The following is a 12,745-nucleotide window of genomic DNA, read 5'->3' on the forward strand; positions in this document are numbered from 1 at the left end:
CCATTGGTTGTTCAATATCATATTGTATAGCTTCCAGGAGTTTGTGTTTTTTGCTGGTTTTTTTTTTTCCTTGTAGTTGATTTCTAGTCTCATAACATTGTGGTCAGAGAAAATGCATGAGGTAATTTTAACTTTTTAAAAATTTACCAAAGCTTGATCTGTGGCCCAAGACATGATATATCCTGGAGAATGGTCCATGTGCACTTGAGAAGAATTACATTCTACTGCTTTGGGATGAATGTTCTATAAATATCAGTTAAGTCTGTCTGGTCTAGGTTGTCATTTAAGGCCTGTGTTTCCTTGTTGATTTTCTGTCTGGGTGATCTGTTCTTTGCTGTCAGTGGGGGGTTAAAGTTCCCCACTATTATTGTGTTGCTGTCTATTTCTCCTTTCATGGCTGTCAGCAGTTGCCTTATGTATTGAGGTGCTCCTATGTTAAGTGCATATATATTTACAATTGTTATATCTCCTTAGATTGATCCTTTGAACATTATGTAGTGTCCTTCTTTGTCTCTTGTGATTTTCTTTATTTTAAGATCTATTTTGTCTGATGTGAGTATTGTTACTCCTACTTTCCTTTGATTTCCTTTTGCATGTAATATCTTCTTCCTTCCCTTCCCTTTCAATTTGTATTAGTCCTTAGGCCTGAATTGGGCCTCTTGCAAACAGCATAAATATGGGTCTTGTTTTTGTATCCACTCAGCCAGTCTGTGTCTTTTCATTGGAACATTTAATCCATTTACTTTCAGTGTAGTTATGGATAAGTATGTATTTATTGCCATTTTGTTAATTGTTTTGAATTGTTACTTTGGTTATTTTATTCTTTCTTTTGTTGTCTGCTCTTGTGATTGTCAGACTATCTTTAGTGTTGTGTTTGGATTGCTTTTTCCTTTTTATGTGTGTGTCTATTATTGTTTTTAGTTTATGTTCCCCATTATATTTGGATATGACTATCTATGTGCTTACAGAATTGGTTGGGGTCGTGATTCTCTTATTTTCAAATGCATTTTCAATGTTCTGCATTTGTCTTCTCCTCTTCTTATGCTTGCTAGTTTTTTTTTTTTTGTGGTTTAATAAAGCAGTTTATTTCTAGCTTATGCGAGTTGTCCAGAGAACTTTGCTGATTGTAGTCAAAACACAGACCTGTGTGTGTGTGTGTGTGTGTGTGTGTGTGGCAAAATAGATGGAGGTGAGGTATATCCTCTTAACCATTTTAAAATGTGTAGCTCATTGGCATTAAGTCTGTTCACATTCTTGGACTACCTGGAGACCCAGTCTATCTTAACATGTGTTTCCAAGGCCACCATGGTGGGGAAAAGGGGTGTGAGGACATGTGTACAGGCCCTTTAACACTTCCTCCTGGAAATGATGCTTGCTAGTTTTGATAACATATTTGTCAGTGGATGATTTTCTACCTTTATACTACAGTTGTAGAGCTGGTTTCGAAGTGCTGAATTCTTTTAGCTTTTGCTTGTCTGAAAAGCTTCTAATCTCTTCATCAAATCTGAATGAGAGCCTTGCTGGGTATAGTATTCTTGGTTCTAGATTCCTCCCCTTCATCACCTTAAATATCTTGCCACTCTCTTTTAACTTGCCAACTCTCTGCTGAAAGATCAGGTGTTATCCTTATGGGGTTCCTTTGTATGTTATTTCTTGCTTTTCCCTTGAGGATTTTAATATTTTTTTCTTTGTATTTAGTTTTTGTCAGTTTGATTAGTATGTGCCTCACTGTGTTTCTCTTTTGGTTGATCCTGTGTGGGATTCTCTTTGCTTCCTCAAATTGAGTGTTTCCTTTCCCACATTAGGGAAGTTTCGAGCTATATCTCTTTGAATATTTTCTCTGGCCCTTTCTCTCTCTCTTCTCCTTCTGGAACCTTTATGATATGAATGTTGATATGTTTAATGAAGAAAAAATAATGAAAAGAACTAAGGAGAATCTAAGAGATCTCTGGGAGAGCATATATGGAATGGATGAGCTATGGGAAGCACCAGTGTATAATGGGCAGACTGAGGAAGAGCACTTATGAAGGCTGTCAGGAAGAAGTCAAGATGAAGAAGAAGGATAATCAAGGGAGTACTGACTTGGAGACCAATGGCTTCATATTATAGTACCAAAGGGAGTTAGCCTTTCATAGCTATGAGTCAAAAATATCAAAAAAGAAAATATTCCAGAAAGTTCCAGAAAGTAGGACTTGAATTTGTACTGACAATTATTCACAAGCATTTACTTGTATTAGGCATTGTAAATAATCTAGAAATGATTTAAAGTATATGGAAGGATGTACATAAGTTATATGCAAATACTATACCATTTTATATAAGGGACTTGAACATTGTAATATTTTTGTATTCTTGAGGGGTCCTGGAACTAATCCCTAGGGATACCAAAGGCCATCTCTACTCAGTAATGCCACATATAACAGAGAGGTTTCACAAATAAGAACAGTTTGTCTCCTGGCACAACCTGGTCTTGTGGTATTCTCATATCTGCAACAAATTTTGTCTAAAATAATCATGTTTTCTGAAATCAGAAGATTTGCCATGTTTTCTTCATACTGCAATACTGTCTGAAAGATGAAACCAATTGAGCTACAGTTTGTTGTGAATTGTCCTTATGTGCTTCATATTTGGCCTGGACATTCCTGGTTTTTACTTGTTGTCCTGGTGTCATAGGCCCCATTTCATTCTCAAAAGTGTCCTGGTTTGGATGGTAAATTATACAATCACCCTATTTTCTTTTCTTTTCTTTTTTTTTTTTTTTTTTTTTTTTTTGTCTTTTTGCTTTTCTAGGGCCGCACCTGCAGCATGTGGAGGCTCCCAGGCTAGGGGTCAAATCGGAGCTGTAGCTGCTGGCCTACGCCAGAGCCACAGCAATGTGGGATCAGAGCCAGGTCTGCAACCTACACCACAGCTCACAGCAATGCCATATCCTTAACTCACTGAGCAAGACCAGGGATTGAACCTGCAACCTCATGGTTTCTATTTGGATTCGTTAACCACTGAGCCACATGGGAACTCCATAATCACCCTATTCTAAATCTCTTTTGACAGAATATCCCTTTCACATCTGAAACTTGGGAGCTGATAGATAAGCATGTCTCTTACCCAGTTCTTGATATTTTATCAGATGTTTATTCCATTCTCTTATAATTCTTCTAAAACAGCTTTCTAATCATCTCTTTATTTCACCAAACTTTACATGAAACAGGTTTTATGGATGATAATGTTCAAAATTTGAAAACTTGGACAAGTAACATTGGAAACATGACATTTTTCAAGTCCTCTCTTACAAGCTGACAAGGCTCATATAGAGACTTGGTAAAGCTTTTCAGTGAACTTCCCAAAATTATTAAAATATTGTCCTAAAACTCCCACACTTTGGGAACTTGGTTCTATGTTTACTTCAATGTAATATACATGTAAATTTAAAAAAGTAAAAATTTTAACTTTGAAATAAGCCTAACTTGGTTGCAGTGACTCTTATAGATTTAGAGTAAATCAGAACACTTCATCTGTACAAATCTATAATTTAGAAATTCCAAGTCATATTTAACATTTGGGTCCCAGTTAACATTTGGGGTAAATATAAAAACTTTTGTCTCAAGTAACTTATTGAAAGCTCTGAATAATAAGAATTTGCTAATATTACTTCAGAACCAAGAAAAAGGAATACATATTGAGAAATTATGATAAAATAGATATTTATCTGTTTACTTAGGAATTCCATAAATAAGAGTAGATGCCATCTGAGATGTTTGCCTCTAGAGCTCATTGTGTTCCCCCATCCTTTAGCAACCAGTTTTTGGTACCATATGGATGGAATAAGTTTTTTTTTTATTATTGATATAATTGCAGTAATCTTAGGTTTCATAAAATTCCCTTAACTTAACCTAGTTTAAAGGAATTATAAGTGTTGAAAAATCAAGGTTTGTGACCTTTAGAGCTAGAACCCTATTTTTAATTACTCTTTGTCTCATCAGGAAGAGCAGTCTAAAGGTGTGTTGGTTCAGGTCAAAGACATGAAACTACCTTTGTCTCTACCTCAGAGTCCCTGAAGCTAATCATGCCCTTGCTTCCTCTCATTCCTCTTTGTTAGTTAAGCTTTTAGCATGGCGTGTACATGCTGCCTGACTTATTAGTTTTATAGTAGAATTGTAGGTGTCTTTGTTCTTTTTCCATGGTTGGATATATATCTCTTCTTGTATCAGCACTTTGTAATAGTAAAATCAGGGTCTGCAGGTGTATTTATTTGGTACCATGTTATTGTAATTTACAGAAGCTTTGGAAAGTACAGTTTATGTTAAAAACATATTTATTTGAAAGTACAATTTATATCATTTTTCCATGACATTTTATTAACTCTTAAAAGTTACAGACCAATCCTAGCTTAAGTAACCTCCTTTTGCAAGTATAATTCGAGAAATTAACTGAAGTGCATTTCCCATTTCGCTCAATTATACCTGTAAATCAAAATGATCACTTTTCTGTCTAAGAACATGGTCCAGGTAGAAATCCAGATAGAAATCCTCTCCCTCTCAAATTTGAAGTGCCTATTCCTTTGATACCTATGCAAAGTTCATAATTGAAAAAAATAATTCCATGGGACCCAGTTAGTGCAACTCCCACTCCCCCTTGCCCCCCCCCCCCCCCAGTGATGAGTGTTGTTGATGGTACATGCAAGGCAGCTTTTTGTCTATTCTGGGCAGTATAAATTTAATGTGTTGTTTTCAAGTATGTCATGTGTCCAGATGCCACTACAATCTGTGCATTAAAAAGGCATTAAAATAAAAGTAAGTAAAATATTTGTTGGTATTTTTTGATGGAGACCAGGGAATTTGTGATACACTTAATGTTTGGATTAACTAGTTCTATTAGGTTTTAGGAATATACAAGTGCATTGTTTTCTTTAACAATTTTAAACATTTTATAATGTGGATTTGTAATACTACCCTTACCACCTACCCCACACCTACTTATCCCCCTATATTACCTATTTCTGTCAGTGACATTGCCATGTCTCTGTTTTGCCAAGTATGGTCTATGAACCACGTGAGTCTGAAAATTCTGGCAAGGAGCTGGTGCTTGCTTAAAATGCAGCTACCTTGGCCCCTCCCCAACATCACTGACTGGATTATCTCTGCAGAAAGAGGCCTGAGACTTTGTATTTTAATTATGATTCTAGTTTAAAAGCATAGTCATCTTAACTTTTCCTCATTCTCATCCATAATGTTCCGAAATTCTAAAAATGTCGAACACCAAAATGGCACTACCTTTCTACTCACTCTGTTCTTAGCAGATTGCCTTTGAACATAACTACATTTTTTGAAAAAGTGTCTGGTTTGGTCACCTCACTGCACACACACACATACACACAAAAGTCTGAGGTTTCAGCTGATCAATAAAAGTTTCTGCAGTGCAGTCAGACTGCCCCACTCAGCCTCCATCAAAGAGGCTGAGGGATCTCACAGCCCTCATGCAGGCCTCACAGCTACTTCTAGCAGTGTTACTCACACTGAAGAATTACCTAAGAGCTGGTTAAAAAGAGCACTAGTGTTTTTCAAACATTAATGCCCAAAACAAAAACAAAAAAATGAAAAACTGGATATTTCTGGACCTTGGCTGTTGAGATTCTGATTCAGTGGGACTGTGGTGGGGCCCAGGAATCTTTATTTTAAAGAGCAGCTCAGATCTCTCTGATGCTGGTGATGGATGGAGCACATTTTTTGCAAATCCTGACCTAGAGTGTCTAGTTGTGTTCCTGCTGAGTTGATATGCTCAGCTAGATTCTTTTTTTTTTTTTTTTTTTTTTGTCTTTTATCCTTTTAGGGCCATGCCCGTGGCATATGGAGGTTCCCAGGCTAGGGGTCTAATAGGAGCTGTTGCTGCCAGCCTACGCCAGAGCCACAGCAATGCCAGATCCGAACCATGTCTGCATCCTATACCACAGCTCATGGCAACACTGGATACTTAACCCACTGAGCGAGGCCAGGAATCAAACCCGCAACCTCATGGTTCCTAGTTGGATTCGTTTCCATTGTGCCATGATGGGAACTCCCCCAGGTAGATTCTTAAGACCTGAACCTTTTCCTCTGGAACCAAGATGCTCAGTTCTAGGCAGCTGACCCTTCCTACATGGCCTGGGCTCTCCTCATTTTACCTAGTCCACAGCTGACTCCTGAGAGGCCTCAGCACTCAATGCAGTTCTGAAATAAGCTGATTCAAGATACTGCACATTCCTGTTGTCTGCATTCTGTGTCCAAGATGAACCTATTTGGCCATTTGTCCTCTCCTAACACTTACACGCCCTATTCTATTGTGGTTTGTTTTTGTTTTTTCATGGACTAATCTTTTGCTACTCCCTATCTCCCTATGTTTTTCTTTATATCCCTCTTGAACCCCATCCATTCTCAAGAAATTTATTATTACTTTTAATTTGCTCTTATATGTGGACATTCAGGTCACTCAGTCTCCCTAACTTTGTCTTTCTTCCCATCCTCCTGAGTGCCCTCACTATTCATAAGTTTTAAGTGTATATTATCCTGGTCTCCTATTTCCCTAACCTATCTGCCATAATATTGTTCTATCTTTATAGTCAACCTCCACTATAACCTGCTCCATCTCAGTAATAACATCAGTCACCTCACACTTTCTATTAATAACATTTAGTTCTTCTGGATTAAAAGAAGAATTTGGTTGTTTGACCTCATCCAAATCTTTAAGTCCAAAAATTGATCTGTGTTCTCTTAACTCTTCAACCCTGTTGTCTTCACTTCTTTATCTTTAAACTCTGTGGTCCATCATTTCACCCACTTTTTATAGCATCCCAATCTCCTTTGCCCTATTGACCTTCTATCTTGCCTGTCTGGGGAAATAGAAACTTTGCCTAATCTACCTGTCTCCCCCTTCCCTAGGTCAGCAATAAACTGCTGAGTACTCAGAAATATATTATTTACAATCAGGTAGTTTGCTGCTACCATGGATTTGTGGTTACCAAATTAACGTGGCCTCTTAGTGTTTCTCATCAATTCTCTTTTTCCCTCTTTCCATTTCTCCGCAGCAGAAATTCCAGCCTCTGTACCTTCAAATCTCCAAACTTTTCACCTTCTATTTCATTCTTAAGAGATAATCTTGCCTTCTAATTCATAGTACAAGTAGAACTACCTCTACTTTCAGCTGCTAAACCTCAAAAATTATGCATGTTTTTACTCATCATCTTTCCTCTTTCTTGCTAAAGTGAAATAGGTAGTCTGCATGATTATCCCTTCAAGTGTACACTGAATTCTCTCCCTTCCTATTTAGGCCATGTCAAATTTTCACTTGTATTCAAAAACAGACATGCCCTCAAGAGTAAAAAAAAAAAAAAAACAAAAACAAAAAACAAAAAATTTCCCTCAACCTCAGTTCCTCTCTACTTGCTGTCCTGTCTCTCTCCTTCCTTTTAGTTATTTTGTAATAGACTAGTCTAAGCTTTTCATCTCTGCTCTCTCACCTTGTGAGTATTCACTAGCCCAAAGGAATTAAATTTTTCAGTGTGTGTGTCAGAGAAGGAACAGGAATGACCATCATTGTCATGTTATAAGGCTACAACAAACTGATGAATGCTCATTCCATTTAGGTCTAAAGGAGCACTTGCTTCTTCTGCTCAACGTAGTATTTTTCAGATTTATTTCCATTATTGCATATTATCAATAGTTTATTTGTTGGGTTGTATTTCATCATATGGATAAGCCACAGTTTATCATTTTTTTCTGTTGATCAACATTGGAGCTGTTTCCAATTTTTGGCTATTATGAATAAAAATGCTGTGAATATCCTTGTACAAAGCTTTTTGTGGGCATATGTATTTATCCCTCTTAGATAAATGTATGTGTTGGAGTTCCCGTTGTGGCGCAGTGGTTAACGAATCCGACTAGGAACCATGAGGTTGCAGGTTCGGTCCCTGCCCTTGCTCAGTGGGTTAACGATCCGGCGTTGCCCTGAGCTGTGGTGTAGGTTGCAGACGCAGCTCGGATCCCGCGTTGCTATGGCTCTGGTGTAGGCCAGTGGCTACAGCTCCGATTAGACCCCTAGCCTGGGAACCTCCATATGCCGTGGGAGCGGCCCAAGAAATAGCAAAAAGACAAAAAAATAAATAAATAAATAAATAAATAAAGGGAAATTAAAAAAAAAAATGTATGTGAGTGGAATTGCTGGTAGTTAACTATGTTAAGAAATTGCTAAACAATTTTCCAAAGTGATTGTATGATTTTACGCTCATACCATATCCTCAGAGTTTCAGTTGCTCCATATCCTCCCAATATTTTGTAGAGTAAATCTTTATTTGAATCATTCTAGTGTCTGCATAGTGATATCTCAATCCTAATTTTAATTTCCTTTTTGCTGATTACTAATGGTGTTAAAACTTTTCCATGTGCTTTTTTTTTTTCATTTTTATATATTTGGTAAAGTTTCTGTTCAAGTCTTTTACCCATTTTTTTTGTTGGATACTGTGTTTCATATTATTGAGTAGTTCTTTGTACATTCTGGATGCAAGTTCTTTTTTTTTTTTTTCAGATATAGGTATTATGGGTATTACTTCTTGTACAACTCGCTTGTTTATATTTTTACTTGATGAAGTCCAGTACATCCTTTTTTTATTTGTTTGTTTCCACGATGTGTACTTCCTGTGTTCTAAGAAATGGTTGCCTACCCCAAAGTCATGAAAATAAACTTCTTTTCCCCTAGCAACTTCATTGTTTTATTGTTGATCTCTTTTGCTTAGGTCTATGATCTATCTTCAGTTGATTTTTCTGTGTGGTAAAGATAGGGATCCAGTTTTTTCCTCCTATAGGATAGACTGTAGTTCCAGCACTATTTGCTGATACTGTATTCATTTTAGTTTTGTAGTGTAGAGAATTCCTTTTTTGGAACATGACTTTTTCAAGTCATATAAATAACTGTCCTATAGTTATTTTTCTTATGAATTTTTATATCAATGTTGGAAAGTGATCAGGATTTTAGAAATCACCTTTTCACATATTCAAGTTTTCACATACTCTTTCTGCAGCTACAAAGGAAATTAATTTGACAAAGTAAAGATGAGGTGGTCACTTTTGATCCCTGAAAACATTAGGAAGGCCACTGTTTAGCTCGCCAGATTTATACAGTAATAATTTGTTCTGCCTTGTAATGGCTTATCTCAATATTACATTTATGTCAAGGTATACATTGTCTATTTGGATACTGTGTTGCACTTCGGTAGTCTTTTAATTACCTATTTTTCATTTCCTTAAGTGTGGAGAATTCTCTCTGGAGATCTGAATCATGTGCCCTTGCTTGCTATATTAAAATACAGATTCCACAAATGGGGGGGTATGTAAGTTACATTTAAAGTAAATTGCATAGTAATAACATTGTCAAAATCATGGACCTAAAAGCCAAATTGGATAGTGCACTGGAACATGAGTAGAGAACACGTGTCAAACTTGGATCATTAATGGTTCCTTGTACCAAGGATTTTTGCTTTATGTAGGAAAAAGATTGTCATTGGGATGACTTAAGTATATTACATGATCAGCTTTGAGTTTTTAAAACATTAATCTGGAATGTTAGATAAGGGACATTTATCTTCTTCATTTACTTTCTTCGTCCCATCATCTAGCATAAGATTGTATTTTCATAATTGGTTCTCAATTCTGATCAAGCCATAACCAAACATCTTTTTTTGCTTATTTATAACTTCATACTTAAGTAAGAGTTTTTTTAAAATGTCTATCTTTTTAGCCTTAAAAACTGAGATGGTTATTATTTTTTTGTGTGTGTGGTCATGGGTTGAACTTTTTTAATAACCTTTGTTTCGATCTGTACTTAAATGTCACAGTCTGGATTGAATGCTTTTTCTGGAAGCAGAGACATATGTGAAGGCTTCAGGTTTCTTATTTCCTTACTTGTTCTTTCTGGATTTCATAAAAAAGGTATAAATGAGCAATAAAATAAGTTGGTTGGAATGTAATTGAATATAATCCTACCTTTGTTTTTTTTAAAGGTCACATATTATGCTTAAAAATATGTGTGGCAAGTTGCTGTGTGAAATTCAGGTTAAAAAGAATATTAAAAACAAAAGCCTTCTCTTTAATTTTAAAAGTCCTAAAGATTGTACAGTTTTATTCAAATAAAAATTAATTATGAATTATTTTAATATGCAATTTAGGTATTAAATAAAATTAGCATTTTTTCCTTCCTCAAATATGTGTTATCAAGTTTCAAGAATGTTAAAAACTTCTCTGATGATTTAATCCAAAATCATTCCTACAGCAAAATTCATAAATAATAAATATTATCTTATTAATCCATATTTTAGTTTAGTTGGGTCTCAGAGCAAGTTAGTTCCTCAGGGAATGTAGCCTTCTTTATAAAAGAAGGTGATGAGATGTAATCTCCAAGGAATTAAATTGTGAAAACAATCTTGGTATTGTACATGCTAATATAAATCTGTTATTCCCTTTTCGCATCTATCACAACACATTTTAAATTGTGGCTGATCTTGTATGCAAATAGCTGTCTTATTAGAAATTGCGGCTGTATGTGCTAATGTCTCCCTGGATTTCTTGGGAGTTTGCTATCTAACCATCAAAGCAATAGAAATGAATGATGATTACTGCAAGGCTTTGAAGAACAAAGAAAAGTCAGAGTGTTTTAGAGGTTCTAGATATCTGTGGCATTGACAGTTTGCAATATACACATGAATGGGTTTCCCTTTAGGTCATTTAAAATAGACTCAATATATTAGGAAAGTAAAATATTTTTCACCTTCTTATGTTTTTTGCAACGGATAAAATGTGAGTCATTCGTGCATACACGCGTTCTCTAGACCTTTCTTTTTGTTTCAACACTTGTTAAAATGTCATCTTGCTTAAAAAATAGAATAATCTCAAATACAACTAAAGTTTACATTTTTGAAAATTTGACTAGGGATTACCAATCACCAAAATAATTGGGAACAAACATTTAAAACTAGTTCCTCTTTAATGTATCTCCTAGGTTGAAATTCTCTTAAAGGTTTTATTTTCACAGGTTATTATACATATAAAATGTGCCATTCATAGAATATAGGTCCTATAAAACTTTAGGTTCTTTAGCTTTTTTTTTTTTTTGGTATAATTTGTGTTTATTTAAAGTACATTTTAAAATAAAGTCCTTTATTTGGTGAAAAGATATTCTCTTAAGTCTCTTTTTTTATTTACTACAGGTAATGAATGAATAAAATCCTGGGCATCTCTGTTCAGATGTTTGTTAAATGACCAGGAAGGAATTAGGGGAAGCGTAGTGAAGTGAACATTCTGGTAGATAGTTGTAGTAACTTGCTTTTTGTAAACATTTAAGCTATTCCATAAAGGTAAAAAAATAAATCGAAGAGAGAATAATATCTTATATACTTATTCATTTAGACTACCTTCTAAACTGTAGGGCTATCTTTTCTAGACTCACACAATTAAGATTAAAATAACTGATTCCTCTCTACAGTTAGCAAATGCAAAATACTATGCAAATTAAATTGCTATATGAATAAATTTTAATATATCTATTGACATCATTTGTGGTGCTTATATTATTGGAATATTTTTAATGTTCTGAATTATAACAAGTGAGATTGCAGGGTTAGAGGATGTCTTGGTTTCAATTCTGAAATTTTAATAACTACATAGTTTATGAAAGATGAAGACTATTTGACTTTTTGCCTTACTTTCTTACATTCCTAGATATTACCGTAATATTCAATCTGAAGTTTATAATGAATATAAAAATATATTTTTAGCAAAATTTATAATTTTCTTTTGTTTTTTTTTCCCCACACATGCAACATAAGGAAGTACTCAGGCCAGGGATTGAACCTGCGCCACAGCAGCAATCTGAGCTATTGCAGTGACAATTCGGATCCTTAGCCTGCTGTGCCACAAGGGAACTCCTGAATTTATAATTTTTTATACATAAATAGAAATTATTAGTTTGTGTATGCCTTTTACTGTATAAAGCAGGATCATTGTTAACATTGCTCTGTGTGGCCATATATATAAATAATGCAGTTTGACCTGAACATATTTTAAATGCATTAATATTTCAAATTTGATTTTTTTAATAATGCTTATTAGGAAAATTAGAGTTTGATAATTGCATCAGTTTATATAGAGACATCTATACATATTTCTCTTAATTAGGATTATACTACTTACTGTGACAAATAGATGCAAAATATATAAAGGCTCAAATGCCACAACTTTATTATTTGTTCTCACAGCAGTATGAAAGAGAAAACAAATTGGCTGAATAGCTGTCCTCCATGCAGTCTTTCAGGATCCAGGATGTCCTGGGCTCAGCCGTCTTCATAACATTATTTCCAGGGTCACTCTGGAGGTCATCTCCATTTCAGCCAGATAAACGAGTACATATGGGAAGTTTTTATAGGTTAGATATTGAAGTAGCAAACATCAATTTATTCATATTCCCTTAGCTGAAACTCAGTCACTTGCCCACAACTAATAGCAAGGGAAGCTGGAAAATGTAATTGAGTGTGACCAGGAGAAAAAAAAGCAGAATATGTAATTTAGTAAACAGTGTTTACTATATTCTACCTCTCTGGCCCTGAAATAGCCATGCATATCCTTTCTCCTGCCTCCCCAGTAGGTAGACCCTAAAGTTCCCCACTTACTGAATCCAGCACGAAGTCAAAGATCTCCAGCCAGTGCACAGCCCCCCCCTCAAGTTGGAA

At 35.3% G+C, this 12,745-nt stretch overlaps 1 protein-coding gene across 27 annotated transcripts in view; it reads left to right on the forward strand.

The window, feature by feature from the left end:
* The window catches only part of TRIQK (triple QxxK/R motif containing), an 86,624-nt gene that overhangs the window by 40,491 nt on the left and 33,388 nt on the right, over nt 1-12,745 (forward strand). The window lies entirely within an intron of this gene.

Source organism: Sus scrofa, chromosome 4, assembly GCF_054392235.1.
Source record: "Sus scrofa isolate SSC_HxYL_T2T_F1_AM1 chromosome 4, Sscrofa_HxYL_maternal_Yorkshire_Landrace_v2.0, whole genome shotgun sequence".
NCBI lineage: Eukaryota > Metazoa > Chordata > Mammalia > Artiodactyla > Suidae > Sus > Sus scrofa.